Here is a 16,747-nt window from a genome sequence, read left to right as displayed (position 1 = left end):
GTCTCACTCGACACGAGGGAAATACATTAAACAATTTATCAAATCATTCTGCATTTGTGTAGCAGTTTACAATATCTTCTCGTTGTTTTTAAATAACCAGAATTTACCATTATTGTTTGGCTTGTTTTGAAATCAACTGCTTTAATCTACTAGGAACACTTCGAAAGAAAACAGTGAACAGTTTGATGTTAAAAACACTGTTGAAACTGATTACATCAAAAATTATCATTCCATTCAAAGTTAATAATGACATAAATGAAAAATAAATATATCTTTACATACAAAAGTTCAAAGTAAGGTTACTAATAATGGCTACATTAATTGATTATCAATTAGTTACACAAGATGTAAACAAAATGTCCTTGAAAGTTTCTGTTTTTGAAACAAGATGCGTTTTCAAGTGCTTACATTTTACACTATTATACAGTGAATGCTTATTTTTACGATAATATAGTGAATGGTTCTTTCTATACTTAGGACAGTTTTAAACGCGGCATTTTACGTACGACCAAAGCATTCAAGACAAAAAAAATTTAGATAAATTTCTTTGTTCTCTTTTGTTTTAAATGCATTCGGCTCATGTAGAATGCAACGTTTGAAAAACGCACCTGAAAGTTAGCAACTAATACATTCTGATTTAAACTTCTTCTTGTGTTGACTGAACATTCAACACAAAATCATCCCACGCTTCCATCGTATATCCATGTTCTCTTATCAAATCCAACACATGAGGTAAAAAATTGAATTCCTCAATAAGAGTCTCTTGTATGGGATGACGTCTTCCACCATTTTCTATTCCTGACGTCACTTCACCGAGACAACTTTGAACATTTTGTTCACCAACGCTTACCTCATGTTCCCCATGTTCCAACCTTCTCTTGTTGTAGGATTTTTTGCAAAGGTTGCAACCCATGTCTATGCTGGTATAAATTGAAGATAAAAGTCTTTATTCAGTCGGAACTTTTCTATGCGAGAATTTAAAAGTTAATTAATAAAATTTAAAATTTGATTTTAATTTTACAGACAACCAAAGTATTTGATATACGATAGCGTAAGAAGTGTAGGAAAGAGGGATTCTGAGACTATTGGCGCGGGTAATGCCTTTAATTCGTTGCGTTTCTGCGAATTTCGTTGTGATATTTGGCAAATATCATAATAACGTAAATGCTCGCTTTTGTACCCAGAGGCTCTCCCAAGAAAATAACAAGTATACAAAATCTATTTTTATGATTTAATATTATATAACTTGATGAAAAAATGTCACACAGGCGCAGAATAAGGTTGTTATAAACTTTAAAGTTTAATATCTCTATCACAGAATAGATACGTAACAGAAGCGCCACTCAGCGAAAAATATGTCCCCCCTTGCACCCAGTTCTTAAGTGCGTATCCGTTGCGTCCGTCATTACACTAGAACTTGACGAATGTAAATTCACACACGGATAAAATTCCCTACATTCCGTATTGTGACGAAAAATTTAACCAAATGACCTGCAACATACGAACAAGGCTTCTTTTTCATCTATTTACATATTTCATTATCAGCGACTTTTCAAGATTTTTCAATTCAGAGTTTACTGTCGTTTCTAGTTCAACTATATCATTATTTGAAGCGGTTAAGCAGTTATTACGCGTTAGATAGTTTGAAAATCTGACATTTATTCATTATTTTTTTGAGCATTGTAAATTTATCCTGAAATTATAACCCAACTTTAGCTCAATGGCAAATAAACAAGAACTTTCAAACATTCTGTATGATACACCATGTACAATAATAATAAACTTAAATTATTAGTGAGATGATTTAACGATGGTGGAGCAAAACATGAAAGCTATAAACTAGTGAAATGTATTTGGACGTGGAAAATAAACAAGCTATCGTAACTCTCACACAAACCTCTTTTACTGAAGCCAAGTTAGCCACGAACGTAAAAATGTACAAATCAAGTTGAAAGTCTCGTTTGCACGCTTTGAAAATTGAAATAGGTCTGAGAACAATAAGAATCACTTGCCTCTTACTCTCTTTTGCACAATATGCAGTCTGCTGCTTTTTTGATAACGCCGGAAAAAACAATAGTTTCCCATAACCAACCAATCAAAATCCTAACAAGGGGTCGAACGCATGATGACATCAAACTTTCATTCACATCTTGACCTTGGTGAAGAAAACATCTCTCAAGTGAGACTCAAATGTACGAAACGAAATACACATGCGATACGATACATTATTGTTTTATAAAACTAGCCATATTTTCCTTTATGTTATTGTTTTCTCCATTCGTAATGTCGACATAATCATAAAGCATGTTTGTAAATGTAGATCGTCCAGGTTGGTATAGTCCCGAGAAAGACTGTTTTTGTTGTTGTTGACTGACGTTTCAATAACCTTAGTCATCTTCAGAGTCAAGTGAGGAGTAAACGTCAGATTAGCCGTATTTGTTATCTGGTTCTTACGTAATTGTATTGTGTGTACAGGAAATGTGTATTGTCATTGTGAATTAGTGTGAAGTGTAATATTTTTATTTTTAGTTGTGATGTTTTTAGTTGTAATGTGTGGGTGTCAATTGTGTATTGTCATTGTGAACAAGTGTGAAGTGTAATGTTTTTAGTTGATCGTTTGTTTGTATTGTGAATAAGTCGTTTGTAAGGCTTAGTTCAAACGGCGACCTTCTCATGTGCCGAACTTAAAAAAGCGACATGAAACAAGTAGCGTTATCACCCTATTCGTGCGTACATATCCTATTCAATCCATGATCTAACTAGCCATATTTTCCTTTATGTTATTGTTTTCTCCATTCGTAATGTCGACATAATCATAAAGCTTTTGTCGTTTTGTGAGCTTTTGTACTTTTTAATACAGTTAACGTCATAATACACTTCCGCGTTTGAAATTTCAAATATTCTTGATTTCATTTGATGATATATTAAGTTAGAAAGGAGTATTAGAATTTTTCAACAAACTTCACTGACTGTATAAGTTGTGATAAACGTCAAAGGTGAACGTCGAGATTAAGTTAACATGAAATTTAAACTCAGGGTCAGACAATGGAAAGCGACAAACTATAGCATCGACAGTCATAATTTATAACCAATTTTGATAAGATATTTTGAATCTTGGATGAATTATGATTAAAAAGTTCAAGGAAAGTTTTCGCCCGTAGGAAATTGTTAGCAATATTTAATTTAATGATCTCCTTCCTAAATATGCTTTCATTTCAACGACTTGGCATTTACAATAGTTTCACGATGACGAATGTCCTATTCAACACAAACTACATATTCAGAGCTGCAGTTTAACCCGAACAGGGGACCTTCAAAAACTGCCTCGCGAAATACTGACAATGAAATATCTACTTCGGATCGTCAAAAGGAAATAATTGATGTTTGTAATGTATAGGGTTTGAATGGAGTTTGAAGTTAAACAAATTGTTGTTCAAGGCAACTGCAGGTCGTGAATGATAAAAATAAAACACAGCAAGTTTTAAAACAAACCACAATCACTTTTGCTTCATCTTGTTCTTCTTCATCATCAGGATTATCGTCATCACCATCAACTACTGCATTTTGATGTTCAAGTTTTTCTAGTCTGCTTCATCCATATCTGTGACAACTTTTAGCTGAACAGATAAAAATGGTAATCAATGATAGTAATTTATAGCTTAAATTTATCATTTGAAATCAACAAATTTCTTGCAAAGGCATGGCAATAGGATTTACAAGTACATTTCAACCTCTAATCTTGATTGCCATGTATCTGACATAATGAGAAGAACTGACAAAATAAACACAAAAGTAGATTGCTAAGCTCTTGGTCAGTAATGATCAAGGTTAAAAATCTGTGGGTAAAGTGAAGGTTGGAATCAACAATCGACTTGTAATGTGCCAATTTATCGCACACTAATCGACAGAGCATACAAACTTAACAATACAAACAATGGCTTTTAACAAGACATAAAAAAACATCACATCCACTTTTTTACGAAACTCTTTCCCACTACACTTTATTAACAGAACCGTAAAACAATATCTCGACAATAAACAAAACAACAACCTCAAACTGGACACCGAAACTCCTGACACGACGATCACAACCAACACAAATGAAAATTCCAAAATAACAACTCTATACTTCAAACTACCATACATCGGACATTACTCACGACACACACAACGCAGACTTACAAACATTATGAAACGCTTCTGTACAGATATTGACATTCAACTAATTTTCACAACATTCAAAATCAAAAACCTTTTCTCATTCAAAGACCCAATCCCTGATTCAATTAAATCAATAGTGGTATATGAATTCAATTGCGCGGGATGTAATTCCGGATACATTGGCGAAACTTCGCGCCATTTATCCACCAGAATCAGGAAACATACCACAACAGACAAAAACTCTCATATCTACCGACACCTTCTTAAATCTCACTCATGTAAAACCAACTATTCACCCTCTTGCTTCAAAATCATCGACACTGCCGAAACCTCATTCTCCCTTAAAATCAAAGAAGCACTCCACATTAACAAAACTAACCCTGACCTCAATGTTTAAGTTTTTAAATTTAATACAATATTTAGTTTATAATACGCTTGGACGCTCCTCATTAATTTATCTTATTTCTTTATTATTGTTGTAATTTATGTATCATATTACTTTTGTATAAACCTTGTATCACTTATTATTTCACTTATACTGAAGATGGCATCATGAGATATCAAAACATGTCTATTTTAAAAAACTTGTCATATATATTAAATGCGCATTAGCAATAGTGCTTCTACAAAATTATGAATACAAAATTTTTTAACTTTGTTTGGCTTTTGAATTTTTACACCCATTACTTCATGTCATTTTCTTGTTTCAATTCTTGCAGATAAATATTGTCAATGTTAACTGGGTCGTTATATTTTTGATTTTAAAGGACAGGGATGGTGTCATTGTAATTTACAAATAAATGACTAATGATTGAATATGTCCGTCTTAATACAGCATGGGGTACTTAGGGAAATGGTAACAGGATGATATGAGGACAGTAGAGGTACCAGGGGGATGTCATTTTAGTGATACAATATACTTTTCATAGAAATATAAACCAAACAGTTACAGCTTGTTGTAAAACAAATGTTCCTTTCTTATTCATAATGACTTCTTCAATGGCTTTGATAGATGTTTCCAAAGCTTTCAAACCTTTTTCTCGATTCATTGTTGTTGTCGTGACAACATAGGTAGGTGGTTAAATGGGATTTATCTTAAAGAAGAAAACAGTTTACAATCATACAGTGATATTTTCAAAAGATTTTTTAACATTGTATGGTATTTAGGCCTGGCACAGCTATTGTAAGATATAATTACATTGCTGTGAACATTTGGAACATCTATAAATAATTAAATCTTGTTTTCGTGAACATCAGAGTGTTCATCCTCATTGTGTTTATGTAGCAATATTGCAATGTGATGCATTTCAATGAGAATGATCTGTCATATACAGTGGTTTTAAACAAAGCTTTATGCTATTCTTGGTTCTTAAGGTTTGTTTTCCTTGACAACTCATTTATTGACAGTTGTCTTGTTGTACACAATGTTCAGTAGTATATATAATAATCATTCTACAATTGAAATCTTGACATAAACATATTTAAAAGTTAAAATGACATGATGAATATGAGGTATAGCTCTATTGGTTAAGAACAGTTCATGTACGACGTCAGATGATGTTAATGTTGATTCATAATGGTTTCAAAAAAGCTTGGCTGACTGATAAATATGCCAATAAACACATAACCCAAGCTGTCACATGTTACAGTCGTAAACAAAATCTCAGCAAACTTTTGCCATAAATATAAAACAGTTTTAAAATTCAAAAGGAGTAAAGATCTTTTTATAAAGTCTAACGATGATCAATGATTGCAGTACAATAGAACTTACCTAAATGAAGTCATAATATTAAACGTCGTTCGATTTTGAAATAGAAATACAAACAATTCTTTATGTTGATGATGGCACAAAATATGTACAAAGACATAACGCAGATTGTTTAATCAGTTGCATTTTTCAATGCAAAATTTTCAAGAACCTCAAACGGTAATACTCTACATACAGACGAGTAATTCTGTCATTCTGTCTGAGGATGACTTTGAAATAAAATCGAGAATTTACAGTTCACTTCTCGTCTTGTTTTGATGCATATTTTGCAATCTCAAGATGTCTTGCTTCTTCGAAATATGTTTTATAAAGTTTACAGCTTGAGTTTACATGACTGACTTTACCGATTCTCGGAAACATCCGGTGGAAACTATCGGTATTTGCCGATTATTATTCGATGTCTGTCGTAAAAATGGTCGTGACGTTTCAGTGACGTAATCAGTTTTCCGACTATGGATTTGAAAAAATAATCCTAATCCTAATCCTAACCCTAACCTTAATCTTAACCCTAACCTTAACCCTAACCATAAGAGAGATATAAATTTGCACAACGACAACGATAAACGACAACGAAAAGTACATTTGTTCTAATTAGTAAATATTTCAATTATCATTATGTTCACGGCGAACTTGTACAAATTATAGATATTTACAGTTCATCAGGAATTGAAGGAAGATTTAAATCATACAATTCAATAAGAAGTTCCAAATATAAAAGTACGAGTAAAAATATTAAATATTCCAGTTTGATTCTTTCTGCTCCAGGTTCCATCCCTTGATCCTCTGCAACGCTGGCGATTTTCCTCTCGTCTGTATTTGATTAAAGTTAGCTCTGGATTTTTTCACCGTTTTCGCTCCTTTCCTTATTTTTGTATTACAAAATCACAGTTTTCGCGTTTTTTATTCCTTTCACAAACTTCTGATTAAGGCAAAATTTTTATGACATGTACAGGAAAACCGGTAGAGATTTTTAGCCCTGAAGCTCTATTTTTTTGGCTTTGTAACGACTGAAAAATAAAATGGCAAGTTGTATTGAAAATTGAAAGTTGAAGGTGACGCGGACAATTTCAGTCAAGCGAGGCATTTTTAGAAGATCAATACTTAAATTACAAATTTACAACAAAGTAAGAACAAATGTATTCATATCTTCAACATATTTATCGATATTGAAGTTGTTCACATACGAACTGGTTGAAAACTTTGCTTCGCTTAACGACAACAGAGGTACTTTAATTTGCATATTTTGATGATTTACATCTCGTAGAGTTTGAAAGATCTACATTTACAAACATGTAACGATACTCCCGGGTTCAAACCATTTACTTTATTTGACGAAGTTCTACAAAAGGTTTGCTAAATCACAAATACTTTACGACGTGATGGCGTGTTAGACCCATATCCGTCTTAAAGGAACGTCGTGTTTGCTAAACAATCTACATCTTAAGCTACGTATGGTTCGGATCGTAAGAATAGCAAAATATTTTATTACCTAGTGTAAAATAAAATAAATAAGTCATATCTACCTTTTCTTCTAAAGCCAAGTTAGCCACGTAAAGAAATATACAAGAATGAAGTCAACTAGTCAAGTCTTCTTTCCACAATGATTATCATCTTAAGTAAGCTTTTTTGAGGAAATGCATACTATGTGTAGAAATGCATACTATGTGTAGTAACTACTTCAACCAATAAGATTAAAGCATGCATGTGTATATACTATCACTGCCCGCCTATGTGCGGAAATGCATACTATGTGTGGAAATGCATACTATGTGTAGTAACTACTTCAATCAATAAGATTAAAGCATGCATGTGTATATACTTTAATCTTATTGGTGGAAGACCTAAGTAGTCTTGCTTGTTTGTGTTTCTGACGTTGAATAATATCACTGCCTTTTAATACAAAGAATATTTAACCTGCTACGATAGCAATCCGGTATGGTGTAAACGGGGCCTAAAACGTCACAAAAATTCCTGAAGATCTCTTGAGTAAGACATATCATCACACGAAATCTGCATCACACAGGGTGACAAAAGTACATTTTATAACAATAACAATAATATGGCGTTATGAACGGTTGCTCATTTGCATCAAGGAGATTCACTCAGTTAGAAAAGCAATGTGATTTCATGTTATCATTGGCGCTTTTAACGTCACAAATATTTTATTGAGGGCATGCTGGACAGGAGTACATTTAAATGTGTTATTACAAGTAGACAATAAATAAGTAAAAGCTCTCAACAGTGACTTTACAGTCCCAGAGGCAAAAAATGTTTCATCTTGTAAAACTGTTTAAGCATCTCAAATGATTTTCGTTTTAAAATATGTACGTATGTGTAATATGAATGATTTTCGTTTTAAAATATGTACGTATGTGTAATATGAATGATTTTCGTTTTAAAATATGTACGTATGTGTAATATGTGTATGTGTATTATGAAAGAGTATGTATCAATTTGATAACCTCTACATGACCTTGGAATAAACTGACACAAACATATCATTATACAACTATAAATATTTCGGCTTCATAGATACTAGACCACAAAGTCCACAAGAGTTTTAGACGAATTATAAATTTTGTCAGGACAACTCAACTAATGAATTAACAGGGAAGTTTTGCTTTGACATGTTAAACTTATTTTATTATCATTCTGCTGACTCAGTTCATTTATAGAAAAAAATTTCGTTTGATTTATCCGTGAAGAACGATTTTACTCTTCACAAAGCGTTTTCATTCAAAATAGCAATGAATTTTATGCTAAATTTGCGAGGACGTCTCTACAAACGTCGAAAGTAAAGCATCGGAAGCAGATATATTTATGCATGTTCAAGATTGCCGTCGGCTCTCCGAGCGCGTGACACTTATATAGCAGCAGTGCATTTTAATATTTTAAGAAACAAACATTACATTTTGAAAAAAGACATGGACTTATAGGTCCAATAAGTCCCATTCCTCTTTGTTTAGTGTAATGTGTAATCAATCCTATACAACAAATCATTTCCATGCTCATAATCACTGTATGTACGTAAATAGAATGCTAATGTGCCATGAATAATGACCGCAACATGGATTGTACCATTCAAGTTTGTATGTGTATAAAAGTAATTCCTTGCTGAAAACATCTGAGTAACATGAATCCAGATGAAATCAAATAATATACTTACACACAAACACTGGGAGACTGAGAGCTACATATATGACACCATATAATTGTTGGTGTTAATGGATGTGTTGATCTTGTGCTGGTTAGCAACAAACTGAACAAAATACAGAAAACATCCTTTAAGCTCCAGTTAACATGATTTAATTGATTATGGGCTGAGTTCTAACTTTCATGTCAACTGCAACATATACATGTAAAGATAAATAATTTAAATGAAGCAATTGCTTTGCTACCGCTTGCCTTTAGCATGCAAATTTTGTAAAATGAACTTTGGAAAACTGCTCTTCCAATTACTCCTAATTTAATATTTGCATATTATACATACATACAGTGTTACTTCTTGCTGTTACTTTTATAAATTAACTTAAAGTAAATGGTTTGAACCTGGGAGTATCGTTACATGTTTGTAAATGTAGATCGTTCAGGTTGGCATAGTCCTGAGAAGGACTGTTTTTGTTGTTGTTGACTGACGTTTCGACATCCTTAGCGTTAGTCATCTTCAGAATCAAATGAGGAGTAAACGTCAAGTTAGCCGTATTTGTTATCTGGTTCTTACATAGCGGTGGTTGAACATCAGTCAACAACAACAAAAACAGTCCTTCTCAGGACTATACCAACTTGGACGATCTACATCTACAAACATGTAACGATACTCCTGGGTTCAAACCATTTACTTTATTACGATCATTTGGACGACAGAGCGAACAACTTGCTAACGATTACATACGTTTTGCAAGCAACGTCAGACGCATACGCCAACAACTCTGGTTCAACCATCGCTGCGTAAGAAAGAACCAGATAACAAATATGGCTAACCTGACGTTTATTTCTGATTTGATTCTGAAGATGACTACCGCTAAGGTTGTCGAAACGTCAGTCAACAACAACAAAAACAGTCCTTCTCAGGATTATACCAACCCGGACGATCTACATCTACAAACATGTAATAAATTAACTTAGTTATAAGAGAGTTTAAAAATAAAAGGTTGTACAATTACTTTGTCTAAATTAAGTGACAAAATATACAAGATATTTCAGTTTGTTGCTCATCATATCAATCCTTTGTTTTAAAAATTACTGTGCTTTTGTCCATTTGGTATTGTGTCGCTTATAATTTTATGTCAACAGACATAATAGAAAAACTGTTGTCCAATTATATCTAATGCATATTAAAGATATATACGGATGTAATGGTTATACTTTTATATCACGTGACCATTTTTTTCTACATAGTGATTACACACAGACTCGACCAAAGATACGACAGTGCATTGGAAAATGAAAGTATGGAAGATGGTGGAAATACTCAACCAATTCTAAATTTACCCATTCAAGAGACTTTTTCTGAAGAATTTGAATCTTCGATGGAAATGTTGGAGGAAGACCTTGTTTTGAATGTTCCATCAACTCAAGAAAAACTTTAAATCATCGTCAACTTCAACGTAAAGTGGTATTCATTGAAAGAAACAGATTATGTAAATTTTGTATTATAAATAGATTTGTGTAAAACTCAAGAAAATATTTTTGTTTTAACCACTCAATAATCGTTCAAAAACAACCATACTTGTTATCTACTAGTAAAAAATGTGTAAATATTTGTAAGTTTTTGTAAATCTATTTCGTAATGATCTGTATTTTTATTCTGTACTCATGGAGTACCCGGCTCAAGTACACGACTCAACCAAAAAGATCTTTTATCTTGGCACAATAGGTGGTATATGAATGTTGTTAATATTTGAATAACTATTAAACTAGGAAGTTTAAGTATTTGCACAAAAAAAAAGGTAGCTGTTACTAATGTAATTTATTTAACACTTTTTAAAAACATGTTTTCCTACGCTTACGATCCAAACCATATGTACTTAAGGTGATGTAACAAGAAATCGTGACGACTTTAATTTATTATTAGTATGACCATGTGAAATAAAATATAATGACGAGAGCAAAAGAAGAAGAAAGTGGATGATTTGATCCAGGATATAAGAGATAGTTCTACGCCAACAATGCAAAGGAAGCTAGATATACTGAGCGAAAAAGGATCGTCATCATGGTTAAGTGTACTTCCATTACAAGATCAAGGCTTTAATTTGAACAAAGGGGAATTTCGAGATGCATTAAGTTTACGTTATGGATGGCAATTGAAAAATATCCCTCTGCACTGCATTTGTGGAAAGGCTTTTGCAACCGATCACGCGATGATATGTCCTCATGGTGGTTTACCAATAGTGAGACATAATGAAGTTCGAGATATAACAGCACAGTGGATGGCTGAAGTTTGCTCGACAGTTGTGAAAGAGCCACAATTACAACCTCTTTCTGGGGAAGTGATATTACCTCGTACAGCCAATAGACAAGAAGAAGCGAGACTAGATATTCGTGCTAAAGGTTTTTGGTCTAGACAGCAAGATGCATTTTTTGATGTAAGGGTATTTCACCCAAACGCGTCGAGCTACCAAAACACCAATCTACCTGCACTCTATCGTCAGCATGAGATGGCTAAGAAAAGGGAATATGGTGATCGAGTAAGAGAGATTGAATATGCTGCTTTTACACCACTGGTCTTTTCAACATCAGGTGGTATGGGGAAAGAGACGGCAATTGCTTATAAACGGCTAGCTGCTCTGCTGGCACAAAAGAGAAAGCTGCAATATGGCATCACGCTAGCGTGGATGCGTTGTAAACTATCTTTCGCACTGATTAGGTCAGCAATTACTGCAATACGAGGAAGTCGATCTGCCTCAACTCGCGAACATACTTTAAATATTGACCTAGGTTATTGGGAAAGTTGTCTTTACACTTGACTGTCCCTTTTATCATGGATATTTTTAAACACTGATTTTAGTCATATTTGATTTAGTTTTTTAACATTTATATTTGTAATATATAATGATCATAATAAAATACGTTTTACTCCATTAATAAAATATAATTATCCCAAATCTTACATTCATGATTCAATCTTTTGCAGTTATAAGCATAAATTTTGACAAAGATTCTTTATTTTGATAAACTAGTTATTTGTCAGGTTCTTTTGTGTAACGCCTACAAATGAAGCTTATACATTAATATGTATTGTCTTCATATGCAGGTAGTAGGTACACGTTTCCAGTTTTACGCGCTTGTAGAATTCGAAACAGTGAAAACACAGTCATTATTTACAACTTGGACGGTTTATACATTATTTCTACTGGCACAAACTTATCAGTCATTCAGTTTTAAAAGAATTGGGCCTTCATAAAGGTTATAATTGTAAAGTTCTTAAAATGAAAGCGTTCCTGTAACGTTAGAGAAGTTCCAATTTTTTTTCTTATACATAGTTACAACAGAAGTATAAGCAAAAACTAAGTTATAGGGAAAAATGGGGGACAAATTACATTTTCTTGCGACAAAATGATCTTAGTGAGAAAATGATCTTTTATCTTGGCACATTAGGTGGTATATATATTGTTAATGTTTGTTTTGCTTGGTGATTGTTTCAAACTTAATAGTTATAATAGTTATTTTAAATGAAGATATCACCCTCGCACTTCACAATTTAAGCAATTGTCTCATGAACCTGAAAAATATGATAGTTATTTCATTAAATATGTTAAGTATTTGTTACAAAAGTTCAACTTTTATTAATTATCTTCAATCTTATTGGTGCGGAGTAGAAAGAACGTGGGAGCGTGGAAACACTGCCTGCCATCCAATATTCATAAGTTTATATAGAGATGTGTATAACAGAACATTGATTGGTGTTTGAAGTCCTCAAGCGCGTTAGACTTGACACTCGACTTGATTTCTATTCGTGAATATTCGTGAAGTTGGCTTAAAGAAAAGGTAGCTGTTACCAATGTAATTTATTTAACACGTCTTAAAAACATGTTTTCCTACGCTTACGATCCAAACCATATGTACTTAAGGTGATGTAACAAGAAATCGTGACGATTTTAATTTATTATTAGTATGACCATGTGAAATAAAATATAATCATCCTAAATCTTACATTCTTGTTTCATTTCTTATGCGCAAAATTGGAAAATATTTTTTTACAGGTATAAGCATCATGTAAATCGTACCCCATTGAAGTAATTCTTTTGCGTAGGAAACCAGCATTTCGATTGGTAGAAGAGTCGAAATGATGACTCTTTCCCTATTGTAAGTATCTTTAGATCGTCGTTTACAAAAAGATGAACGACAAAGGTAAAAATTTCTGTGTTGAACAAGAGAATAACGTTGAAGATAATAATTGTGATGGGCTAGAAGATGGCAACGAAAGATAAGACAGTGCAGTGGAAAATGAAAGTATGAAAGATGGTGGAAATACTCAACCAATTCTAAATTTACCCATTCAAGAGACTTTTTCTGAAGAATTTGAATCTTCGATGGAAATGTTGGAGGAAGACCTTGTTTTGAATGTTCCATCAACTCAAGAAAAACTTTAAATCATCGTCAACTTCAACGTAGAGTGGTATTCATTGAAAGGAAAAGATTATGTAAATTTTGTATTATAAATAGATTTGTGTAAAACTCAAGAACATATTTTGTTTTAACCACTCAATAATCGTTCAAAAACAACCATACCTGTTATGTACTAATGAAAAATTTGTAAAAATTTGTAAGTTTTTGTAAATCTATTTCGTAATGATCTGTATTTTTATTTATGTCGTTATTGATTTTTGTTTTTTTCAGTGCTATTATCAACTCATTCCAACATAATTGTTTCAAAACAAGCTAATAATGATAGTGTTATTTCATAGCCAACAATGAGGTCTGCACAAAAAGTATTTCTAATTTCTGCGTGCAAATCAGTGAAAAGAACACAAGTATGTTGACTATAGTTTGCGCTGTGACAATATTTTATTTTCGGCTTCCTGTCTACCACTTGCTACAAAATTTGACAGGAACATTGCATTTTTATAGATAGGATCACTGGTAGATCATTGTAGACAATGATTATCTTTTGCTCAAAATTTCTTATCACACAATAAAATTGCTTTTAAAGGCTTTTTATTTTTTTATACCTAACCATCGTGATGTACTAAAGTATAAAAACAACATCATCATCATCATCATCATCATCAGCCTGTCACGCCACTGCTGGCGGATGGCCTCCACATCTTTCTCCACTCTTCACGGTCTTTCTCTGGATCCACATGCTGTCCGCTCTCTGCTCGATGTCATCTCTCCATCTCCTTTTGGTCTTCCCTTGCCTCTTTCTTGTCCCACGGGTCCATTCAGATGTTTTCTTTGCCCATTCATGGTTTTTCATTCGGGCTAGATGTCCTGCCCACTTTCCTTTGGCTTCATTAACTTTCTCGATGACATCCTTCACCTTTGTTCTTGCTCTCAGGTCTTCATTCCGGATCTTATCTCTCCTCGTGATACCGAGCATTGATCTTTCCATGCTCCTTTGGGTGATTGCCAGTTTCTCTCTTTGATGATTGGTAAGTGCCCACGTCTCTGCTCCATAAGTCATTGCTGGTAGTATGACAGTGTCCATGATCTTCCTTTTGAGACACATGGGCATTCTTTGATCTCTCATGAACATGCTGTACTGTCCAAATCTCTTCCAAGCTGATGAAGAACAACATAATATCGTTACATGTTAGTAAATGTAGATTGTCCAGGTTGGTATAGTCCTGAGAAGGACTGTTTTTGTTGTTGTTGACTGACGTTTCGACAACCTTAGCAGTAGTCATCTTCAGAGAGAAGTAACTTTTGACTCTGACTTCCACAAACATTTGACTGTGAAGATGACTTCCTCTAAGGTTGTCGAAAAGTCAGTCAACAACAACACCAACAGTCCTTCTCAGGACTTAACAACATGGACGATCTAAATCTACAAACATGTAACGACACTCCCAGGTTCAAACCATTTATTTTATAATGTACTTAAGTATAGAAACAAGTTATAATACACAAAGAAAATGCGACCACTGGGTGACAATTCTTAATTTCAGCAAACCATCCACACAGTGGCATAGCTAGAGGTCGTGCTGGTTGTGCTGAGCACGACCAAACATTTTTCAAACTAAGGTTTTATTTACCCACTAAAATTTTAATACTTGTTTTTAATGTTGACAGATATTAACGAAAACAAAATCGACTTCTTATGCTTCATTTGCATTTTGTGATATGTACTTCATATTACTTTCAGTATATTACGTTTTTGCCCGACATCTGACCTATTTATTGACTAAAAGCAAATGGAAGGGCGTTCGCCCGTTTTTGGTCGTCCTCTATTCAGACCAGCACGACCAAATTATATATTCCTAAGCGCTGATTGGCTGGAAAACCTCACGGCCTGTTAAAATGGGTATAGTCAGCCCTAGTTTGGTCGTGCTCTGATCAGGCGAGAACGACCAAAACATAAATTACTAATAATATATAAAGCTGCATTGCGTCGTACGCATGCTCAATCGCCGAATATTTTCCTTTGGTCGTGCCCAACTTTATTCACACGTGTATTTCAAATATTGTCCAATTATTCATCGTTTTGCTGTGTTCTTGGATTGTGTGTGAACATAGAAATCAGCAAAGGACAGTCAAACGTTGCGTCTGAAGCTCAAAGAGTCAGAGATATCGTTTCTCAGCTTTTACGAAAGATTGTCAGTTCACGCAACGCTATAGAGTAAAAATATTTTGTTTTTACGGCACGACCGACCCCTACGCTCAGAACATGACAAACTCTACTTGCTTTATTCTTAGACCAGCACTTATTCTAGCGCTGCAAAAAACAGCAACTCATTAAACATACGTCAGTTGTATGATTTCAAATCTTTCATACATCATACAGGTGTGTAAAATGTCCAATGGACTCAAGTGATGTCCTTCTGATAATAGTTACACAGTCAGACAAAGCAAACATGAGACAGTCATTGTGTAAATGGTGTAAACATGTGCTTTGTTATTTTATTTTGTTTTGGAGACACATAACTTTTCTTCAATATGCAAAAGACATTGTTATGATATCACAATGCATAATTAGCTTTAGGAAAAACTAATTTTTGTGGACAGTTAACATAAATTATTGCCAATGTCACAGGGTCCTAATATTATTGATTTCAATGCATTGGGATGGTGCCATTGTAATTTGAAAATAGACGACTAATGATTGAATATGTCCGTCTTAATATAGCATGGGGTACTTAGGGAAATGGTAACAGGATGATATGAGGACAGTAGAGGTACCAGGGGGATGTCATTTTAGTGATACAATATGCTTTTCATACAAATATAAACCAAACACTTACAGCTTGTTGTAAAACAAATGTTCCTTTCTTGTTCATAATGACTTCTTCAATGGCTTTGATAGATGTTTCCAAAGCTTTCAAACCTTCTTCTAGATTCATTGTTGTTGTCATGACAACATAGGTTGGTGGTGAAATGGGATTTATCTTAAAGAAGAAAACAGTTTACAATCAAACAGTGAAATTTTCAAAAGATTATTTATCCTTGTATGGTATTTAGGACTGGCATAGCTATTGTAAGATATAATTACATTGCTGTGCACATTTGGGACATCTATAAATAATTAAATTTTGTTTTCGTGAACATCAAAATGTCCATCCTCATTGTGTTTATGTAGCAATATTGCAATTTGATGCATTTCAATGAGAATGATCTGTCATATACAGTGGTGTAAAACAAAGCTTCATGCTATTCTTG

At 33.6% G+C, this 16,747-nt stretch overlaps 1 protein-coding gene across 4 annotated transcripts in view; it reads right to left on the bottom strand.

The window, feature by feature from the left end:
* The window catches only part of LOC124440592, an 87,634-nt gene that overhangs the window by 60,354 nt on the left and 10,533 nt on the right, over positions 1-16,747 (bottom strand). For 3 of the 4 annotated variants that reach the window (XR_006946700.1, XR_006946702.1, XM_046991011.1), the window contains exons 1-2: positions 5,933-6,277; positions 5,112-5,255 (exon numbers count right to left, since the gene is read on the bottom strand). The gene's annotated coding sequence lies outside the window, so the exon portion shown is untranslated. Of the gene's footprint in view, positions 1-5,111; positions 5,256-5,932; positions 6,278-16,332; positions 16,477-16,747 lie in introns of those variants that run through there. The other variant, XM_046991004.1, reaches the window with a different exon arrangement.

The sequence above is a fragment of the Xenia sp. Carnegie-2017 genome, unplaced genomic scaffold (assembly GCF_021976095.1).
Source record: "Xenia sp. Carnegie-2017 unplaced genomic scaffold, XeniaSp_v1 HiC_scaffold_1, whole genome shotgun sequence".
NCBI lineage: Eukaryota > Metazoa > Cnidaria > Anthozoa > Malacalcyonacea > Xeniidae > Xenia > Xenia sp. Carnegie-2017.
The sequence above is the reverse complement of the archived record's forward strand: the minus strand, read 5'-3'. Positions and strand labels throughout refer to the sequence as shown.